The following is a 22080-nucleotide window of genomic DNA, read 5'->3' as shown; positions in this document are numbered from 1 at the left end:
TTAATAATATTGATTTGAATTAAGTAATATTTTTGTTTCTTGAAACAGATCAGTGTAATTCTCCATTCTCAAATATTTTGATAGAAATTTCGCAAATATATTAAGTGTATTATAAATAAATAATTGGTTTGTCAAATACTAAATTCTTTTAGTGAAAAAAAATTAAATATAACTGTAAATTTTAGATAAAATTAACTGTTGGATTTTTAGTCAATTATTTTGGTATGTTTAACTCAAACAATCAAGTAAACGATATTCAGAGATTTTATTAAGTTAATAAAGTTAAATATTACTGTAATATTTACTACACTGTAAAAAAAAATTACATCCCCAAGTCAAAAATTTCTAGTCACTGATAACATCTAAATATTTCAATTAGTCTGACGTATTATTTCTCATTGAGCCAATGTTAACAGACTATTGCAACAAGAATTGCACTTGGGCCAATTTAAAAATTTAGATGTGACCAGTCACTAGAAAATTTTGACTTGGAGAGGTTAGAAATTTTTTACAGTGTAAGCCACAGAATTATTTTTTAGAGTGTAGGCATGACTAGTCTATTTTTGCCCTGGTTACATATGTATATACAATATGCCTCATACATAATATCGATCAATCAGTGTTTTTCGGCCTGAAATCTCGAAATATCCGAATGCATGCGTTTTTTTCCTATTTACACGGTCATAGAACACATCCTGTCACATATAAGCAAAACATATGCACATATAAGCACATATAAGTGTCACATATAAGCAAAAAATCGGAATTGAGTCACAATGACAGTGTAAACAAGGCCCTAGAACTCTCCCCTGTAAAGGCCTTATCGACACGATAGCCAGTGGCACAGGTCCTCAACAAACTTGTCTCTATACTGGCGTGATGAATCCGATCTTCAGCCAGATGGAACTGGATTAAATATTTTGAATATTTCAATCCCAATCTGACTTCTGACCTGTAATGCTGCCTGAATCATAATTATGCATTGTTCATTTGTTGACCAGGAGAACTGGCCCCCTGAATAAGCCTAGTTTCTCCCAAGTTTTTTTACTTCTCCATTCTATCACCTGATGGAGTTTAGGTTCCTTGCCACTGTCGCCTCTGGCTTGCTTAGTCGGTGACACTTACTATTCAACAATATTACTGATCTGCCTGAACTTACTTAAGCTGGACAATTACACTATTTTCTTCTAGAGCTGCTGTACAGCCAAAACAAACGTTGTTGCATTATTTTCCTAATATCACTTTAAAGCTGCTTTGAAACAATCTGCATTGTAAAAAGCACTAGGTGACTTGACTTAACTGATGGACAGCACCCCCAATAATACTTATGCCAGCATATCTGTTTACATCTCTCGATCCCATATAAGAGGTAGTATACTTACAGCCCCCGCCCTTTAGACTCTTTATTTCTGTACATCCAGAGTGGGGATGTCACTGATATCGCTGGCTTAATATTTAGCCATTGTGGACTCAGGACTAGAGAACTTAGGGAGTAACAGGAAATGGTATAGACACAGAGGCTGCTGAGTTCTGTTGAGTTGAACAAATTTGAGATGGAGTCTATAAAGTTACTGGTGAGAAGGCAGGGCCCTAAGAGTGATGGTAAGTTTTAGGTTGTTTATTGTTTCCAAGTCAGGTTTAGTAGACAGGTGGCAAGCATGCATGCATAGCTGATAACAGAATGGATGATAGTGCTTCTCTTGTGATGATTTGTAATGGCAGAATAACATTCTCTATTTAACTGTCCTAGTTCCCATACAACCCACCAAAATAACAAGTTAAACACATTTCATGACAGATAGACTAAAAATATCATTGGGTTAGTAAAATGCCATTGGATAGCCAAAAGGTCTATTCACACCAAATGTGAAATGAAAATGTGTAACAAATCGCTATTCTGTGTTGAGGAAGCGTTATATTTTTATTTGACTTAATGCGTAAATGAACCATAGCAACTTTGGATAATCATATTTGGAGATTATTAATAAATAGGGATGTGCACGATCAGTACTCGAGTAATATTATTGTAAAGTGGTTTATCCATGTGTTGGCTTTCCTGTTCTAACTATTGGACACTCTACATGTTCTCTGGTTGTGCACTGTCTGCTGTCTGGTCGTAACTTATGATAAGTCAAAGACTGATGAAAAATGTTGCTGTAATTCCATTGTTGTTTCCAGTGATTTTTTTTATTTTTATAAATGTACAAACAGAGATAGTCTACAAATTTAAATCCCCACAAGTTTAAGGTTCCACTTGCACAGCGAAAGCAAAAATCCCAGAATACCTGAATGATTTCAGGATTTCAAATAGAAGATCCTTAAACAAACCATCTGCAATGTCAATGATGTATTGCTATGTTCTTCTGTTATCTTACCTTATGAAGATTTAAAACAGGGTTATCCATCTGGCAATGAATGAAATAATATTCACTATCAAATCAGAATTTTGCAGCCTGTACTGTTGTTATTCTCTGTCATTTTGTTCTGAAGAACACAATGATGATCATTGATAAACTACAAACATTAATTCAATATTATTTATAGGTCATAAAGCTTCATAAACATGCATGTTCTTAACAGAGCTTTAATTAGGGGCACTTTTGACTACTTGACATTTTGAAAAATGAAACTTCTGTAAACTTTACTGGATTTATGTTAAAACATACCACATAAAGATTGGACTATGGCCTTGATTAGCCTTTGATTTCTGAAAGTTGGTGTAAAGTGTGATGAGTAGACATTTAATGTTGTGTGAGATGGTAATTACATTTTGTTTTAATTTTTTTCTTGAAAAAAACTTGCTACACCAAACACTAGCTAGTAGTCTCTGAATGTGTAAAATATGACACATAATAAAGCTATTCTCAGATCAATGTCATAATATTAATACATTTTCTAGTTTTAAAGATTCTGGCACTTTTAAATTGAAATACAAATATATTTATACAACAAAATTTAAACATTTACATCTATTATTTTCTTTTTACATACAGTGGAAAAAGTACAGTTGCAATCACAATGATTCAAGCCCCTGGAGGCTGTAATAATTGACAAATGTAAGCTTTTGTCACATCTTGTTTTGGTTCATGTTTCATGTCAGTCATGTTTCATTTCTTGTCATGTGATTCCCAATTATAGTCATGTGATCCTGCCATGTGTTCCCTTGTCTTGTGTCATGTTCTGATTGGTTAATTGTCTTGATTGTGCACAGTTGTCCTTTGTCTTGTCATTAGTCCTCATATTTAAGCCCTCATGTTTGCCTTGGAACTTTGTCAAGTATTGTTTTCCTGCAACCACTGGTGGAAAGTGCTATGTCTATGTTCATGGTTTTGAGTTTCATGCCATGCCTTTGTTTTATGTTTGATCTTGTTTTTGGGTATTAAATAAACTGCACTTGGGTTCTGCAACTTGCCTCCAGTGGACTCCAGAATTTTTAACATTTTTCTATAACAGTTTAGTGGCATTAAATTGTAATGCTTATGAGTTATAGGATTTCTTTGTAATACAGCTATGTCATAATTATTCAACCCCTATTCAACGCTGCTGTTTTTAAGTCACTTAGTTGTATGGTATAGTACAAAATTGTGTTAAAACACAATTAAGCCTTTGGAAGCTCTAAAAAAAACTGAATTAGCTTGATTTAAGCAATCTATTGTATAAAGTGCTATATAAACGTGACGTGACTACTGGAGTGACGAATTGCAGAGATTGTGCAAACATATCAACCTAACATATTTTATGACGTGACAAAAACAAACATCAGAAGCAAATTAACACATTTGCACTTTTTCAAAATGCTTTCATGGAACATACACAGAATGAAAGCTAAAAGATCATTATCTATCCCTCGTGCCATTTTGGTGAGCAGATGTGTGCTTCTTATCACAGTTATCTCCACTATAGTTTAACACTTCAAGTTTATTTCATATCAGAAAGTATTTCCTCTGAACAAGCATTTTACACCTCAACTACAGTGTGCAGTTGATCTTAAGAGTTTAGTTTTAAAGAATTAAGCAGGTGGTTGATTCTACATGACTGCTTACTGTATGTGCAAAAGGATGCATTTAAAAACAATAATATAAAAAAGTACATCTGGGTCATTTACTCATTTGCATGAGTATTAAAATTACCTTGTACCAAATATCACACATAGCCAAGTGAGTCTTGCTATCAACATAAGCATAAGCAGCTGAATTCTTAGCAGTATCCCAACCAAAGCAAAACCTGGCACAGCGATTAACAAGGAAAATGGCACTTCATGACAAAAAAGTTGCCGACCTCTCAGCCCTGCTCTGAGCATAGAATAGTATGTCATTAATAAATATTAATATTATTACAATTATTATATTTTTAAATAGATTAGAAGTCTTTTTATTAAAGCTGAATAGAAGTCTTTTTATTAAAGCTGCACTACGCAGGATTTTTTCCAAAAAAATAAAGTATAGTTTTGTAGAAAAATTACTCCTCTCAGGCCACGTCCACACGAAGCCGGTGCGTTCCCTATCCGCTAATTTTTTTTCCTCGTTCTAAAAAAAAATTCCGTAAACACGGCGTAGTCTCAAGAAATATCTGCGTACACACGAAACCACTGAAAACAACTGAAAACGGTGTAGTATATATGCCAGACCAGTATGGGGCGCTGTAATTCTGCCACAGAGATACACTATACACGGAGAAGAAGACTTTGAACCAAGAAGACATGCGGAAATTCTCCCTCCATTCATCTTCCACAACAACGCCATTGACAAAGTTGTCCCACCAACTGCTAGTTCTACCTGGTCTTATCCAAAATTTTCTCCTGGTTGCTCTCCTGGTTGTCTTCCGCGGTGGATCTAAGAGCATGTGGCGTATGGTGTTGTCCATTATCGCTTGTTGCTCACCACAGTTGCATAGAAGCAATAGATTTTGCTGTAATAAAGCTAGTAGGCTTAGTAGCTTCTGCAGCACGAACACAATCATGTAGTCCGCCATTATTGTTGTTGCTGTTACGTGTGACGCAGCCGACACGTAACATCATCGTTTCACAAAATATACAGATTGGCTGTACACACGAAACCGCAAGGGTGTCGTTTTCAGATTTATCCACTTTGGGAACCGGTTTAAAAAAATAGCGGTTTCAGTCTCCCAAAACGCTGGATCCGTGTGGACGAAACGCCAATACGATAAAAAATGTATACGTATACAGCGAAACGCGTCTCCGTGTGGACGGTAGAGTCGACAATACGTCATCAAAAGTCAAGTCCAGTGTGTGGGAGAAATTTGGAGTTATCTGAAGAAAACAATATTGTGAAAGGCTTTGCTGCATGCATTTTCGTGTTGGATAGCCGCAAATGTGGAACTTCATTGCTGAGGAAGCACGCAGATAACTGTGGTAACAAACCAAGCAGTTCTATCGAACAGTATTTTTCAGATTTAACACTGTTCAGTATGTGTGGTGTGCAGTGTTTGAACCCAAAATTGTCAGATGTAGGCTAGACGAAATTGCGTGGCAGATATAGTGTTGTAGCCGCGTCTGTTACTCAGTTTTGTGGTAACGTTAGCCATGTTCTTCATGTACCGGCCTTTTGACAGCTTCGGCTGAAGTTGTCCTTGTGTTAATTGTCGTTATAACTTCTGTATGACCTGGCAATAAACATTTTTGTAAGTGTGTCTATAATGTGATTGGCTAAACTGATTTTATTTCGGGTGCGGGTCGGGTGTCGGTTCTATTTTAAGCGGGTTGGGTCGGGTGCGGATTTTAATTGGTGTTGTTGACGGATAACGGGTCGGATGCGGTTTGAAGCACTGCGGGTACGGGCGGGTGCGGATTTACAAAATCGGACCCGTGCAGGACTCTGGTGGACGGGCCCTCAGTCATTACTAATGATCCACAACAAGTTTGTCTACAGCAGTGGTTCTCAATTCCAGTCCTCGTGACCCACTGCTCTGCACATTTTGTATGTCTCTCTTATCTGACACACTCAGTCCAGTTCATGGAGTCTCTCCTAATGAGCTGATGATCTGGTTCAGGTGTGTTAAATAAGGGAGACATACAAAATGTGCAGAGCAGTGGGTCACGAGGACTGGAATTGAGAACCACTGGTCTACAGAGACATTGTCCTCTCCCTGTATTTTCTTATTCTATTCTTCTTTTGCTGTGTTCGGGATGTTTCTGGGCTGCAACCTTTGGCCAGTGGGTGTTTTGTCTGTGTCTGTATACTGTGTATACTGTGTCAGATTAATACTGTGGTGATTTTAACGGTAAATGTACAAATGCTACAGTGAACAATTAATTGGTTAAAGGGGTGGTATAATGCCCTTTTCACAAGAAGTAAAATAAGTCTCTGATGTCCGCAGAGTGTGTATATGAAGTTAAAGCTCAAAATACCCCACAAATATATTTATATAGCATGATAAAATTGTCACTTTTTGAGGGTGAGCAAAAACGTACCTTTTTGTGTCTGTCCCTTTAAATGCAAATTAGCTGCTGCTCCCAGCACAGGGGGCGGAGCTACAACAGTTTGTGTCCTTTTACCTCACACAGACATGCACTGAAAATTTCAAAAACTTTTAGCCTTTTATGTTCGGAGTCGGACAAAGATGGAGAGACTCAAGAAGAAGTGACAACATGTAGAATGGAACAGGACATTTCTGAATGGTTAGTTGATAAATTGATGTACCTTATGTGTAGTTATCTTCTAGTCATTGATTAGCATATTCTGTCATGATAATCTATAAATCACGTTCCCAGGGGAGGGGTCTATGTAAATTTTAGGGTTAGTGATGTCACTAACCCGGGAGGAATGTCCTGTAGTCCCTACCAGCCGTTTGTTGTAGTCCTTAAAAAGCAATTTCTTTTAAAGAAAAAAATCTCCCTTTGCTTTGAACTTTGAGCGTTGTAACTTTGCATATGTTGTTTATGCTTAAACAGCAACATTACACACTAACTAAAGTTAGAAAAGTGAAATCATAATCAACCACCCCTTTAACAGAACTATACTATACTATATGAATAGGGGTAATAGGCCGAATCGTACATTTAAAGTAATTAATAATTAAAAATACCTTTAAATTTACAGTTTTTGAACGTGAAAAAGAACAAGTCGCTGTATAATTTACCATGAGAAACCATAAATTGACATTCCCTGAATTCCCTGCGTGACGCTTCACATTTGATGTATTTTTGTTGAAGTAACTGTTTCTTCTTAGTTTTTCCAATCAGTTATGTTACATTTAATGTTGGTACATTGATGTTTATTGCATTTTATCTATGTCATGTGTGTTACCATGATGTCAAGTCAAGTCACCTTCATTTATATAGCGCTTTTAACAATATGGACAGTTTCAAAGCAGCTTTACAGTGATAATAGGAAATTAAAGTAACAGAGATCGTTTTGGCTTTACAGTAGCTCTAGAATAAAGTTATTGTCCAGCTTAAGTTAGTTTTGATCGATTCACTTCCGTTGCAAAGATCATTATTTATTAACTTAGGGGCTGCTTACACAACACCGTTCTAACAGAAAACCCTTAACGCGCTCATTTGCAGAATTATTTATCGCTTCCGAGTAGCCATGTGAACCGGAACTAGTTTGACAACGTTTTATCTGTACAGAGGTAAAGGAAAGGAGAAGGGGCCTTCACAGGGGAGAGACTAGTTGACACTTCAGGACTGCATTGTCGTCGTGTCAAGGCGCAGGTCCTTCATCAGATCTGGATACGGCCTGGATCCGGCGGACTGCGGTAAACCTCGGGATAAACAGAGAGACTAATATTAGCGTAGATGCCATTCTTCTTATGATGTAACAAGTACATCAGGATTTATGGGGAGTGTTCCCGGTTCCGGCTGACCTAATCTATGCAGCCTAACATTGAATTATAGAAGTTTATAATGTGTTATGTGTATGCTAGGTCAAAGAGGTGTGTTTTTAGTCTAGATTTGAACTGACAGAGTGTGTCTGCTTCCTGGACAATGTTAGGAAGACTGTTCCAGAGTTTTGGTTCCAAATAGGAAAAGGATCTACCAGCAGTTGATTTTGATATTCTAGGTATTATCAACTGGCCGGAATTTTGAGATTGCAATAGACGTGAAGGACTATAATGTGTTAAGAGCTCGCTCAAATACTGGGGAGCTAAACCATTTAGTGCTTTGTAAGTAATCAGCAATATTTAAAAATGTATACAATGTTTAATAGGGAGCCAATGCAGTGTTGATAACCGGGCTAATATGGTCATACTTCCTGGTTCTAGTAAGAACTCTAGCTGCTGCGTTTTGGACCAGCTGTAGTTTATTTATTAATAAGCGTGCAGGGCAACCACCCATAAAAGTATTACAATAATCTTAGCCTGACTACGTCAGACTTCGTACTTCCGCTCAATTTCATTTCGCTTCTGTACTCAGTCTGAGACAGCGTAATAGCTTTCCGTTTTCCTCCGGCCTGAAAACAGCCGGCCAATCAACGAACAGAGGGCGGGCTGAGAGCCGTGACGACGTAGACACTGATTGTACCGTGGATGCGTAGATTTACTTCACATAATCTGCAAAAGTCGTTCACAGCCATGTTCACTCCGGTATTTCGCTCGATGGTTTTGTTTTCGCATCATACATGTGTTTACAGTGGAAGTTAGATGCGGCTGAGCATGCGCATAACACACGCCATAACCAAACGTTATGTGATTGGCTTACGGGTAACCAATGATTTTAAACTTCAGACAAGCGCCCCCCCCTCAAATGAAAGATTGGTATCAAAGAGCACACCCAGGTTCCTAACCAACAATGAAGGTTTGACAGAGCAGCCATCAAGTGTTAGAAAGTATTCTAGGTTATTACGTGAGGAAGTTTTTTGTCCAAAAATTTGAATCTCTGTTTTTTCTGAGTTAAGTAGTAGGAAATTACTAGTCATCCAGTTTTTTTATATCAGCTATGCATTCCGTTAATTTTGTGAATTGGTAAGTTTCGTCAGGGCGTGAAAAAATATAGAGCTGAGTATCATCAGCATAACAGTGAAAACTAATTCCATGCTTCCTAATGATATCTCCAAAGGGTGGCATGTACAAAGTGAACAGCAATGGTCCTAGTACTGAGCATTGTGGTACTCCATACTGAACTTGTGATCGATAAGACATCTCTTCATTTACTGCTACAAACTGATAACAGTCAGATAAGTATGATTTAAACTATGCTAATGCAATTCCACTAATGCCAACATCATTTTTGAGTCTATTTAAAAGAATGTTGTGGTCAATAGTATCAAATGCAGCACTAAGATCGAGTAACACTAACAGAGAGATACAACCACGATCGGATGATAAGAGCAAATCATTTGTAACTCTAATGAGAGCTGTCTCAGTACTATGGTACGGTCTAAATCCTGACTGGAAATCCTTGCAGATACCATTTCTTTCTAAAAATTAACATAGTTGTGACACTGGCTTTTCTAGTATCTTTGACAGAAAAGGTAGATTCGAGATTGGCCTGTCATTGACTAAGTCTGTAGGATCAAGTTGCGTTTTTATAATAAGCGGTTTAATCATTAGACAAGTTTTAGGTACGTATCCTAATGACAAAGATGAATTAATTATATTAAGAAGAGGATCTATGACCTCTGGAAGCATCTCTTTCAATAGCTTAGTCAGAATGACATGTTGACATTAGATGACATTAGACAACATGTAGACATGTTGTCTAAGATACATGTTGTCAATTTAGATGATTTAACCCTCTGGGGTCCTTCATTGAACACTCACACTCAGGACCTTCGGGTCAAAAATGACCCGGAGGGCAAAATTAATATATATATAAAAAAAAATCATATATATTTTTTTTAAATTATTTTTAATAATATTTTTTCTTTTCTTTTTTGGTGTTTTGAGAGAATTTTATGATTTATAATTAATATTTATGCAATAATTATGACCCATTTTTTCCCATTGAATATAATGGAAAATTTATATATATATATTTTTTTAATTTTTTTTTATTAAAGCTGAATTTCATTTTAGAGTCAAGCCTAGGCCTCATGAAAATTTTTTTTGAAATGAGATGGGTGCCATCTGGTGGACACATTGAGTATTTTTATCATGCAATAGCACATTTTTACCACTAGTGGATTTACAGCTCTCTGTAGAAAGGCTTGCGAATTCTAGTGATTTTTGCCTGAACAGATTTAGTCTGTTTTGCACTCTTGATGTTTTAGAGATTCACCCCTTCACTGTTGAGTCCTTTTTTTCTGCATTCTGGCTTATTTGTAGATTGTATGCACAAAAAAAACTCTGTTTTCATATTTTTGACAATTTCCCATTCATTTCCTATGGGGGTCATTTTTGACCAAAGAGCAGAAGTGTGACGACCACTTAGCATGCTTGGATCATGACCTCAATATTTTTTGTGTTTTTACATACCTAATACCATAAAAGTCACCTAGTTTCGTAACATTCCAATGAAGCTGTGATTTTTAAATATTCAAAACAGATTTTTGTTATATGAATTTATTAGTGTATGTGTATAAAAGTGTGTTTGTGTGTGTGTGTGTGTGTGTCTGGATGTGTCTGTTTTGCACTCTTGATGTTTTAGAGATTCACCCCTTAGCTGTTGAGTCCTTTTTTTCTGCATTCTGGCTTATTTGTAGATTGTATGCACAAAAAAAACTCTGTGTTTTCATATTTTTGACAATTTCCCATTCATTTCCTATGGGGGTCATTTTTGACCAAAGAGCAGAAGTGTGACTACCATTTAGCATGCTTGGATCATGACCTCAATATTTTTTGTGTGTTCACATACCTAATACCATAAAAGTCACCTAGTTTCGTAACATTCCGATGAAGCTGTGATTTTTAAAAATTCAAAACAGATGTTTGTAATCTGAATTTATTAGTGTGTATGTGTATAAAAGTGTGTTTGTGTGTGTGTGTGTGTGTGTGGATGTGTCTGTTTTGCACTCTTGATGTTTTATAGATTCACCCCTTCACTGTTGTGTACTTTTTTTCTGGATCGTGGCTGATTTGTAGATTGTACGCACAAAAAAACTCTGTATTGTCACATTTTTGCCAATTTCCCATTCATTTCCTATGGGGGTCATTTTTGACCCGAATGTCCTGAGTGTGACTATTTTTTTTACAGCCACTTAGACTACTCAAATCCTGTCCCCAATTCTTTTGGGTGTTCATATACCAAGTACCAACAAAGTCACCAAGTTTCGGACCATTCTGATGAAGCTACGATTTTTAATATTTTTTTATTTAAACGCATCGGGTCATTTTTGACCCGAAGGACCCCAGAGGGAGTTTAGAAAATTCTTCCTCTCCTATAGCAATGAAAGAATTTATTTTTTTCCTCAGGGAAACTACAATGCACTGTCTGATGCGATACTGTAGTAGATGGTTGCATAGTTATAATTTGCTCCCTGATATTATCAATCTTGTAAGTAAAGAAGTGCATAAAGTCATTACTGCTGTGCTGCTTGGAAATGTCTGGGGTTGAAGCTTTATTTTTTGTTAAAGCTACACTGTGTAATTTTTTAAGTTGATTCTTAGCAAAAAACACTTTGTTCTTTCAAAATTATATGTGCTCATTAATGTGTAATTACTTCTACCAACTAATCAAGTATTCTCGTGAGTGTAGAATCTGCCATTTAGAATACATATGAGTGAGTTGCTTGAATGGCGGAAGCCATGTTGCGCCTCCATCTTGAAAATACATTAGCCAAAGAGGGACATACCTGGAAATTCAAGCTTCGCATTTTTACACTCAGTAGCACCGTGACGAATGCGAGGGGGAGATTACTCGCGACTGCCGGCAGATTTGAAATAATACGGCCACCGTAGGAGTTAAAACGCCCTCGGAATGGGAGGGGCTAGAAAGTAATATTCAGTTGGTAGTCATATACAATTTCACCGCTAGATGGGAGAAAATCCTACACAGTGTAGCTTTAATTTAGCCACTGTTTCAAATAAATACCTAGGGTTTTGTTTATTTTCTTCTAATAGGGTTGAAAAATAAGCAGATCTAGCTGTTTTTAAGGCCTCTCTGTACGCAATTGTGCTCTCTTTCCATGAAATGCGAAAAAACTTCCAGTTGCACTCCATTTTTTTTCATGATGGTGTTTAATGTTTGTGTGAATGACTGTGCACCTTCTACATATTACTATTGACCTTCTCAGCTTGTGGAAAAGCTGCTTGTGATGAGCTTAGACTCATCATGCGACTCTCATCACCACCATGGTTGGTGGTTGTCAGTATATTATAAAGGTACATAACAGATATTAGTTCTTCAATAGATTGGTAAATTATCATTATATCAGTATATAAATACGGTATTTTACTGTAAATATAAAGGGACAATTTGTACGATTTTTGGCTTACACTTTATTTTAAGGTGTCATTGTTACAGTGTAATTACATATTTAAGTACTGAGTAATATTAAGCAACTACATGTACTTACTATAGGGTTAGGGTAGGATTAAGATTTGGTTGAGGGTTAGTTGCATGTAATTATGCATAATTTACTGTTTTTAATATGGTGAGTACATCATGTAACATATGTAACAAGGACACTGTAAAATAAAGTGTTTCCCGATTTTTGTATTAAAAATATCCAAAAACCACTTGCACAGTGTTATATATTTAGTTCAAATTGTGTACTTATCCTAAATATTTCCAAGAATTTGTAAATTCAGAGAAATTCACAATTTTAAATAGTGTCTGTCACTTGTCGCCTGTCAGTGGCGTAAAATCTGCGTGGTTTCTGCTTGTACTGCCATAGTAACCATGGCAACAGACATGGACAACTGCGTAACATCTAGCGGTATGCTGTTGTTGTTTCGCTCTAAAACATTATGGACCATGGCAAGCAGACTTTGTGACAAAAGGAGAAATAAAACGAGGATCAATATCGGTGTGCCGTTTTCGAGATACAGAGAACTTCACGACAAACTTCGACTTGAGAGTCGGAGAGCGACTATTGCATGTGCTTTATTAGACAGGTGAACAAATGTACATAAAACAAATCAATATTATATAGCTCAACATGATGAAATGTTAGAATATGATCAGTATGATATTCTAATGTTACTGCTAGTATCCATAGCCAACAAACTAACAAATAGAATAACATTATAACTTTCAACACACTCAAATGCAGTTTAGTATGATAGTGTAGACCAAGTGAAACAGCGCTGCGTTACCTCACAATTTTAATTTGTCAAATAAACTGACCTGTATGAGTAGTAATTCAGCACTTGCAGGTAGTTCGATAGCATGAACTGTTCTCATTCCTTTATATCCCCCGGGACTCGTGTGTGGTTAATAAAGGCCTTCTGAAGCAAAGCGATGAGTTTGTGTAAGAAAAAATATTAATATTTAAAACTTTATAAGGTAAAATAACTAGCTACCGACCACACGAACATACGGATTCCACTAAAGTCTAAAGCACTTAGAAGACCTTTATTAACCCCCCGGTGCCGTGTGGAGTTCTTTTATAATGGATGGATGCACTTTTTTTAGCTTCAAACTGATGGTTGCAATCCACTGCCATTATAAAGCTGAAGTGTCAGGGTGTTTATTAATATAACTATGATTGTATTCGTCTAAAAGAAGAAAGTCATATACACCAAGGATGGCTTGAGGTTGAGTAAATCATGGGGTTATTTTCACTTTAAAGTGAACTACTCCTTTAAGTTAAATCTATAAAATCTAAAATGTGTCTACCGTATTTTTTACAGTAAAATTCTGGGAATTTACATCAATTATGTTGGTTGGTAACCTTATTTCTATCATGTTTGGAAAAGTGCAACAAAACAACGGTGACAGCCAACCATCGACGGTTATGCAGAAATGATCCCTTTAATGTGATTCAGACTTTAACTAATGTAAGAGACAACTTTAAAATGTTAAAATGTATTAGTAAATGTTAAAATTAACAATGAACAATACTTTTAGTAACCTTAGTTAATGTTACAAATGGTCTCTTATTGTAAAGTTTTACCATTTCATATAAATCCAAACAGGCATGCTTAAAGATGGCCATCTTTACACACAAAGGCATAGCATTGAAATTAGACACATATGTATATTATATGTATACTTTCACACGTTATTTGCTTCTATTTTAGAACACTTGATTATCTAATCAAAATATGTTACAGTGACGAAAAAAAAAAAACTGAAGTCGAATGCATTTCTAATTTATGTTTCTGTCTGCTGCATGAAGAGTTTGCTTTCTCATGTCACTAGCTTTAAATATGCCACTTCGCTGGATAAGGAATGCATAAAAGAGTCCAGCTGGATATAAACTAATGCAAATAGATGGTAACAATCGTGACATGAAACATTTGGGTCAGACTTGCGTGTGTTTTTGTCACATTGTTTTAACCACTTGAGGTACTAGCGTTAGCGTCCCCTCAGCCTTGACAGCATTAATGCGGCATCTAGTCTACAAATTAATTACTTTATAGTGATATGAACATATGTACTGTAGTGTACTGTATAACATACCATTTTGTTTTCTATGTTTTAAATCCGTTTTTGAAGTGTCCCACTCTGTGCTGCACGCAACCTTACAAGTCAAAACAAACTCTACGAGGCATCAGTGATAGTTTTTATTTTGTACGGTGGCCGAGAGAGCTCAACGCGCTGCAACTGAAGAAAACACATGCAAATAGAAAGACACCTGCAAATTAAGAAAACATCTTCATCAGTTTCACAACACATGTGTGCTCCAAATACTCACAACACAACCAAATACAGAAACGCGCTGCAAAAGTTCACAACACAACCAATACAGAAACGCGCTGAAAAAGTTCACAACACAAACAAATACAGAAACGCGCTGCAAATAGAACAGAACACAACGGAAATGTTTCCGGGGAACCCAATAAGTGACGGATAAGGACTCTACTTTTATTATTATTTTTTTTTTTTGCAAAACATACAGAGATGACACGTTTATGACATACAACTTCGTATACAATATACAAAATGTAATGTACAATATGTTCAATGTCATAAGAATACTAAAAAGAACAATGAGCTGAAGACTAAAATAAATAAATAAATAAAAAAAGATAGAGAAAAAGAACATGAGGGAAAGACATTAATCTATACATCAGTTACATTGTACACATTTTGTCATGTTATGTTAAAATAAGTTTCATAAGAAATGTTAGAATGCAGCTATAGGTCCAAATATGAGACGGCAAGTTTTAAAGTTGAGACACTCACACACAGATATAACGCATATTTTAAAAACTGTGTTGTATAAAATGTATATTTATTTGCAACAGTTATGTTAACAGCAATAATACTATATTTCTGGTAAGAACAGCTATTCAGCTGATGGACACGCGCTGCGTTGTCATGGGAACATCCCAGGTGAAAATAATGAGGAAATTACGTTGTCTTTCGTTGCTCCCTTCATCAACATAATGGCACACAAGTGCCCCGCTCCCTCCAAAGTGCCCAATTCAAGGGCTCTTCCGTCTGCCCTTTTAAGAGAGTAGGGCATAGGTAAAGCTCACGAGCAATAAGCACGTCCCAGCCGTCCGTCCGTCACTTATTGGGTTCCCTGGAAACATTTCCGTTGTGTTCTGTCCTATTTGCAGCGCGTTTCTGTATTTGGTTGTGTTGTGAAGTTTTGCAGCGCGTTTCTGTATTTGGTTGTGTTGTGAGTATTTGGAGCACACATGTGTTGTGAAACTGATGAAGATGTTTTCTTAATTTGCGGGTGTTTTTTCTATTTGCATGTGTTTTCTTCAGTTGCAGCGCGTTGAGCTCTCTCGGCCACCGTAATTTTGCCTCTAGAGGCCGCTCTCCTAATGTATAATGACAGCAGACCCTTCCCAGCCACTCCAGCAACGGATGCAATCCGGAAAATGAAATCAGCCACATTTGTGCAAGCACTTGTTTGCACATGCTTGCTTGCAGTTTGTGTTTTTCCAAATTTATTTTGTAGTAAGTAAAAAATATGCTTTGTGGAAATGTATTGTATTGTAATGTATTCAAGTAAAAGTATACATTTTATTTAGGAAATGTAGTGGATTAAAAGTAAAAGTTGACAGTCAGAAATATAAAAACTCAAGTAAAGTACAGATTCTCCCAAAAAATATTCAAGTACTGTAACAAAGTATTATTACTTCGTTACATTACACCACAGCAAAATGATAATTGCTGCAGTCTATTTAAAATTGTATTTATTTGAATTAATAAAAAAAAAAATGGATTGAATGAATGATTCAATGATTCACTCATATAGACTTCAGTGCTGCGTTCCAAACCGCATACTTCCCTACTATTTAGTATGGGAAAAAGAGTAGGCGAGCGAAAAAGTATGTACGAATCCAAAAGAGTAGGCGAGAATTACCTGGGTGACGTACTAATTATCGCGAGATTCGGACTTAAGTGCGTTCGAATATGCCTACTTTCCTACTATATAGTAGACGAAAACAGTACGTGAAGGAAGCAGTACGTTTGAAACATCAGTATTCATAAAAGAGTAGGCGAGAAGTTCCCGGATGGCTTACTGCTTCCGGCCAGATTTTCGAGTGCTCAACCGATGGATACTCTTCTATCCCAGGAGGCCACGCGAGAGGATACGTCATTATCAAACATCGCAGAGATCGGCGACGCGGGTGCTTTCAAATGTAAGTAAACACAGTTCCTTTTGTAAAAATTGCATGTGTTGAACTACTGTAGAGTAAACTGTTGAATTGTTGAAGGTGTAAAGACGTTACACAGTATAGTATAGTTGTGATTTTGCTGTAAAAACACGTTTTATTATGTATAACGTTAGCTAACGGGAGCTCCAGTAAAGACACGTAAGTTACGTCTCTAAAGTGGATTTACATAAACCATATACATCTTAAAGACGCTTATTTTAAATGTCTATTTACATCTGACAGGAAAATCTTGAAATATCACAACATGAAATAGACATCTGAGTGATGAATGTGTGCTATTATGTAGAACAAATCTATAAAGTAACTAACGTTAAACATAAGTTATCTATTTTATTTGTCCATTGATAAATTGATAAATTGAGGAACATTTATGTTGGATAAAAAGTTAAAACAACCTCAACGTGTAAATGTAGTGTTGAGTTCATAAATCACAGAGGTAACATGGATCTTGTCTGGATGTTACAGGGTCAGATGAACAGATGTGTGTTTATCTGGTGGAGAGTGGCTCATGAAGGCTTTGAGTGAGTATACTACAGAAATGAATAACAACTATTTAAATCTTAAGTTGTAGTTTATTTTAATTATTGTAATTTCAAACAGAGCTATTACAGCACCTTTCTGATTCTTGATTTCTGTGCATTTGCTGCAGATCTTTTGTGGTGGAGCAGGACCTGCAAGGAAAGATGATGGCGGCATTTGTGGAAAAAATAGACTGGACGGATTTCAGAAAAATGGCCTTCTATAAGAAGTGAGGAGCATTTATGGGTACAAGTCGGAAACCGGCCTACCTTACATATTTCAAGGGGGCTGAGTCCAAAAAAAACTGGTACCCAAGCGAAATTTTGAGTTTTTTACCTTCTAATTTGCATATCAAATTGGCCGCCAAATTGCCTATCTTGCTCAGTCGCTGGACCATTTTCCCCTAGTTTTTTTGTAAGTAGGCAATCAAGATGAGGAAATTAAGTTTCTAGATCGATAGTCAAGGGTCAGAGCAAAGATATAATGGAGGCTCACTGCCTTTTTTATATATATATATATGCAAAATACCAACTTTTAAGGTGAAATTAAGCATTATTTGTGTCATTTTTTAAGGCCGACATACATATTCAAGCAATATCACTCTTAAATGTTCCCAGTGTATATATGATATGTGATGTATTCCATATTACATAATAACTAAGAAAAACACCATTGCAAGTTGTCTGAGATTTCATTTTTTTATGCAAATTAAGCATTTGTTCTCTAAATTCTAAGACGGGAAAAACCCAGGTGAATAGGGAAAAATATTCAAAAAGAGACCACCATGAAACTTCCCAAGTTGAATATTTAGATCAGGACATAGCATGGTCAGTCCCATCTCTGAGGACCCTTTGCCTGAGGTGAATGTAACAGCAAAGAGGATCATAACAGTTTCACACGCTTTGGTAAATTTCCTGTTTTTTTTTTTTTTTAGACAAACAATGTCAATATTCCTTAGTTATTGATTGAACTTGTTACCCTATTAATCCAAAATGATACTTTTTCAACCATAGTGGGTCAAAATTTAGGGCCATATGATTTCCGCGATCACGGAATTGCGGACGGAATTGCGGACGGAATTGCGGACGCGGAATCTAGTTTTAACGCGGAATTTCGCAGAATTGTACATATTTGGAATCGAGTACCGATACTCACTAACGTTTATAGGCTCGGCTGCTTTCAGACGCTTCCGTGTCTCTGAATGGCTCATATGCGCGGCATTCAGTGAGAAAAATTATCCTTAATTTTTCAGCCAAAAAATTACCATTGTCAACGCCGTGCGCACCGAGCATCCACTGCATGAGTTCCAGGGGAGCCCGGGGAACACAACATGCGGGAACAGGCGGCCAGCAATGCGGGCCAGCACATGTCATAAGCACTTCATAGGAATACAGAACGGCTCTGCCGGTCTATGTATAAGCATGGAGAATGCAGCCAGCAGCGCGGGCCAGCACAGTACATAAGCACATCATAGGGAGAATATAGAGCGGCTTCGCCGGTCTATGTATAGAGAGTATAACCCCTAGCGCAGCTGAGTGGAGAATAGGCGGCCAGCAACGCGGGCCAGCACCAGTGCACAAGCGCGTGATGGGGAAAATACAGTGCAGCTCCGCCGGCCTGTATATAGAGAATCTCATCCCTTAGTGCAGCTCACCAGAAAAGCTAGTAGTACACGAAAGTAGTCTGCACATGAACGACTGGGCAGAACATACATATCACTTAAACTGATAACAGTTTAGCCTGCAAGGCGGGAACTTCCAGGTTATAAAATCTCACAAATGTAGAGGGGGAGGCCCAGCCTGCCGCCCTACAAATGTCGTGAATAGAAATCCCGCTGGACCAAGCCCACGATGAGGCCATGCCTCTAGTGGAATGGGCTCTGATGCCCAAAGGGCACTGCAGGTGTTTGGACGCATAAGCTGCTGCAATAGCCTCCACTATCCATCTGGACAGGCTCTGTTTCGAGGCGGCAAGACCCCTGGTGCGCCCACCAAACGAAACAAAGAGCTGCTCAGAATGCCTAAAGGCGGCGGAGCGTGTGATGTAAACTCTCAGCGCCCTGACAGGGCATAAGAGGTTATCACTGTCCTCACTATCGGATGCTGGCAGAGCCGACAGGGAGATGATCTGCGCCCAAAAGGGAGTGCCAATCGCTTTGGGGACGTACCTGTGTCTCGGTTTGAGGATGACTTTGGAGTCATTTGGTCCGAACTCGAGACATGCGGGGCTAACAGACAGTGCATGTAGATCCCCCATGCGTTTTACTGACGGCAGACCTGTCAGAAAACGGTTTTGAGCGAAAGGTATTTCAGATCCACAGATTCTAGCGGTTCAAAGGGAAACGCTTTCAGGGCCTCTAGGACCAGAGAAAGATCCCACATAGGAACCGAGGGGGGCCGCGGGGGGTTCATCCTCCTGGCTCCTCTAAGGAAGCGGATGATAAGCACGCTCCTTCCTATTGCACGGCTGCGCGTCGTCTCCGCGGACGCTGCAATAGCCGCAACGTACACTTTGAGCGTGGAGGGGGACCCGCCCTTGTCCAACAGCTCTTGTAGGAAGGAGAGCACCCGTGAAACCCCACATGTGTGTGGATCCAGACTCTTAGTAGCGCACCATTTAGAGAATACTGACCATTTAGATGCATAGAGCCTTCTCGTGGAAGGAGCTCTAGACTGCGTGATTGTGTTTACGACCCCTTCTAGCAAATCAACGGGTATCCGTTGATTATCCACGCATGCAGAGACCAGCGCTCTGGATGGGGATGCCAGATTGATCCACCGGCTTGAGAGAGAAGATCTTTCCTCACCGGGATCGGCCATGGGGCTGAGTGCGACAGCCTCACTAGCTCTGGGTACCAGATTTGGTTCTCCCATCGCGGGGCTATGAGGAGCACTGAGTGGCGCGTTTCCCTGATCCTCTTGATTACCTGTGGTAACAGCGAGATCAGAGGGAAAGCATACAGCGGGCGGCTGGGCCAGGTTTGGGCCAGCGCGTCCTCGCTCTTTGAGAAAAACGTCGGGCAGGGAGCGTTGTCTTTTGACGCAAAAAGGTCGACTTCCGCCCTGCCGAACAGGCGCCACAGTAGCTGGACTGTCTGGGGGTGCAGAGACCATTCTCCCGGGGGAATGTTGTCTCTGGAAAGTCTGTCTGGGCCGACATTCAGGAGGCCCGGCACGTGCACGGCTCCCAGCGAGCGCAACGAGCGATGAGCCCACACGAGAAGGCGTTCTGTCAGTTTGCAGAGATTCCTGGATCTGACACCGCCCTGTCGGTTCATGTAGGACACCACGGACATGTTGTCCGAGCGGACTAGCACATGGTGGTCCCGTATATGTGGGAGGAAGCGCTTGAGCGCGTTCTCGACTGCTATCATCTCCAAACAGTTTATGTGGAGGCATTTCTCCTGGTCTGACCACAGGCCAAAGACCGGTTTGCCCTCGAAAAGAGTGCCCCAACCTAAGTTGGATGCGTCCGTCGAGATAACTTTTCGGTGCGAGGCGGCTCCCATTGTCACTCCCCGCTGGTACCAGTCGGCCGCTAACCAGGGTCTCAGTGCTGAAACGCAGCTCTGAGTCACTCTGATTCGTATGCCGCCGGACGCCCAGGCTCGGTGAGGCACTCAACCGTTCAACCAGCGTTGTAGCGGGCGCATATGCAGTAGACCCAGTTGAAGCACTGCTGCAACTGATGCCATACAACCCAGCATCCTCTGAAATGTTTTTAGAGGTGCGGCGCTGCCCAACTGGAAAGACAAGGCCAGGCGTCGGATACGGCGCGCGCTGTGTCGACAGCCGGGCCGTCATTGCCACAGAGTCCAGTTCCAAACCCAGAAAAGAGGTTGACTGACTGGGCAGTAATGAGCTCTTGGTCCAGTTGACCGTGAGACCCAGGCTTTCCAGGTGGCTGAGAAGCACTGTTCTGTGAGAGATAAGTTCTTCCTCTGACTGTGCTAGAATCAGCCAATCGTCCAAATAGTTCAAAATCCGCATGCCCTGACCTCTCAGGGAATCGAGAGCCGTGTCCATGCACTTTGTGAATGTACGGGGTGCTAAAGACAGGCGAACAGCAGGACGGTGTACTGATATACCCGACCGTCGAAGGCGAATCTCAAGAATGGCCTGTGACGGGGTATTATCTGGATCTGAAAGTAAGCGTCTTTCAGATCGAGGGGAAATAAACCAGTCCCTCGGGCGAATCTGCGCGAGGATCTGTCTGGTTGTGAACATTTTGAACGGTCTTTTCATAAGAGCTTTGTTCAAATATCTCAGATCTAAAATCGGTCTGAGAGCTCCGTCCTTCTTGGGCACAAGGAAGTAACGGCTGTAAAAGCCTGAGTTGCTCAGAGAAGGGGGTACCGGTTCTATGGCCCCTTTGCACAGAAGTTTCGCTATACCTGCACGAAGTAGGTGTGCTACTTCCCCATTCACTCTCGTCTCGGTTCGCGCTCAAAAGCGCGGGGGACGGCGAGCGAACTGCAATGAATAGCCCTCTCTTACTGTGCTCAGCACCCATTCTGACGCACCTGGAATAGCTTCCCACACTTTCGCATGTACGGCTAGGGGCAGAATGGCCTCCGGGCTCCGATTGCCGCATTCCGCGGGCTCGAGAACCTGATTCGAAGGCGCGGGCGCAGTGCGCGTGCTCTCGGTGCTTGAATACGGCGGCTCGCAGACAGCGATGGCTGGCCGTTTTACGCACGATGTCCCGGAGGAAGTTTCATGGTGTTTTTTTTCCTATTCACCTGGGTTTTTCCCGTCTTAGAATTTAGAGAACAAATGCTTAATTTGCATAAAAAAATGAAATCTCAGACAACTTGCAATGGTGTTTTTCTTAGTTATTATGTAATATGGAATACATCACATATCATATATACACTGGGAACATTTAAGAGTGATATTGATTGAATATGTATGT

General features: G+C 39.3%; 1 long non-coding RNA gene across 1 annotated transcript; it reads left to right on the top strand.

Annotated features, from left to right (window-relative positions):
* Positions 1-16206: 16206 nt before the first annotated feature.
* On the top strand, positions 16207-17424 carry LOC311070130. Its single transcript, XR_014603622.1, has 3 exons — positions 16207-16611; positions 17113-17168; positions 17297-17424. It is a non-coding gene; the product is annotated as an uncharacterized lncRNA (long non-coding RNA).
* The last annotated feature ends 4656 nt before the right edge of the window (positions 17425-22080 follow it).

Source organism: Abramis brama (assembly GCF_963993115.1).
Source record: "Abramis brama genome assembly, chromosome: 19".
Lineage (NCBI taxonomy): Eukaryota > Metazoa > Chordata > Actinopteri > Cypriniformes > Leuciscidae > Abramis > Abramis brama.
This window is presented reverse-complemented; position numbering and strand designations above follow the sequence as displayed.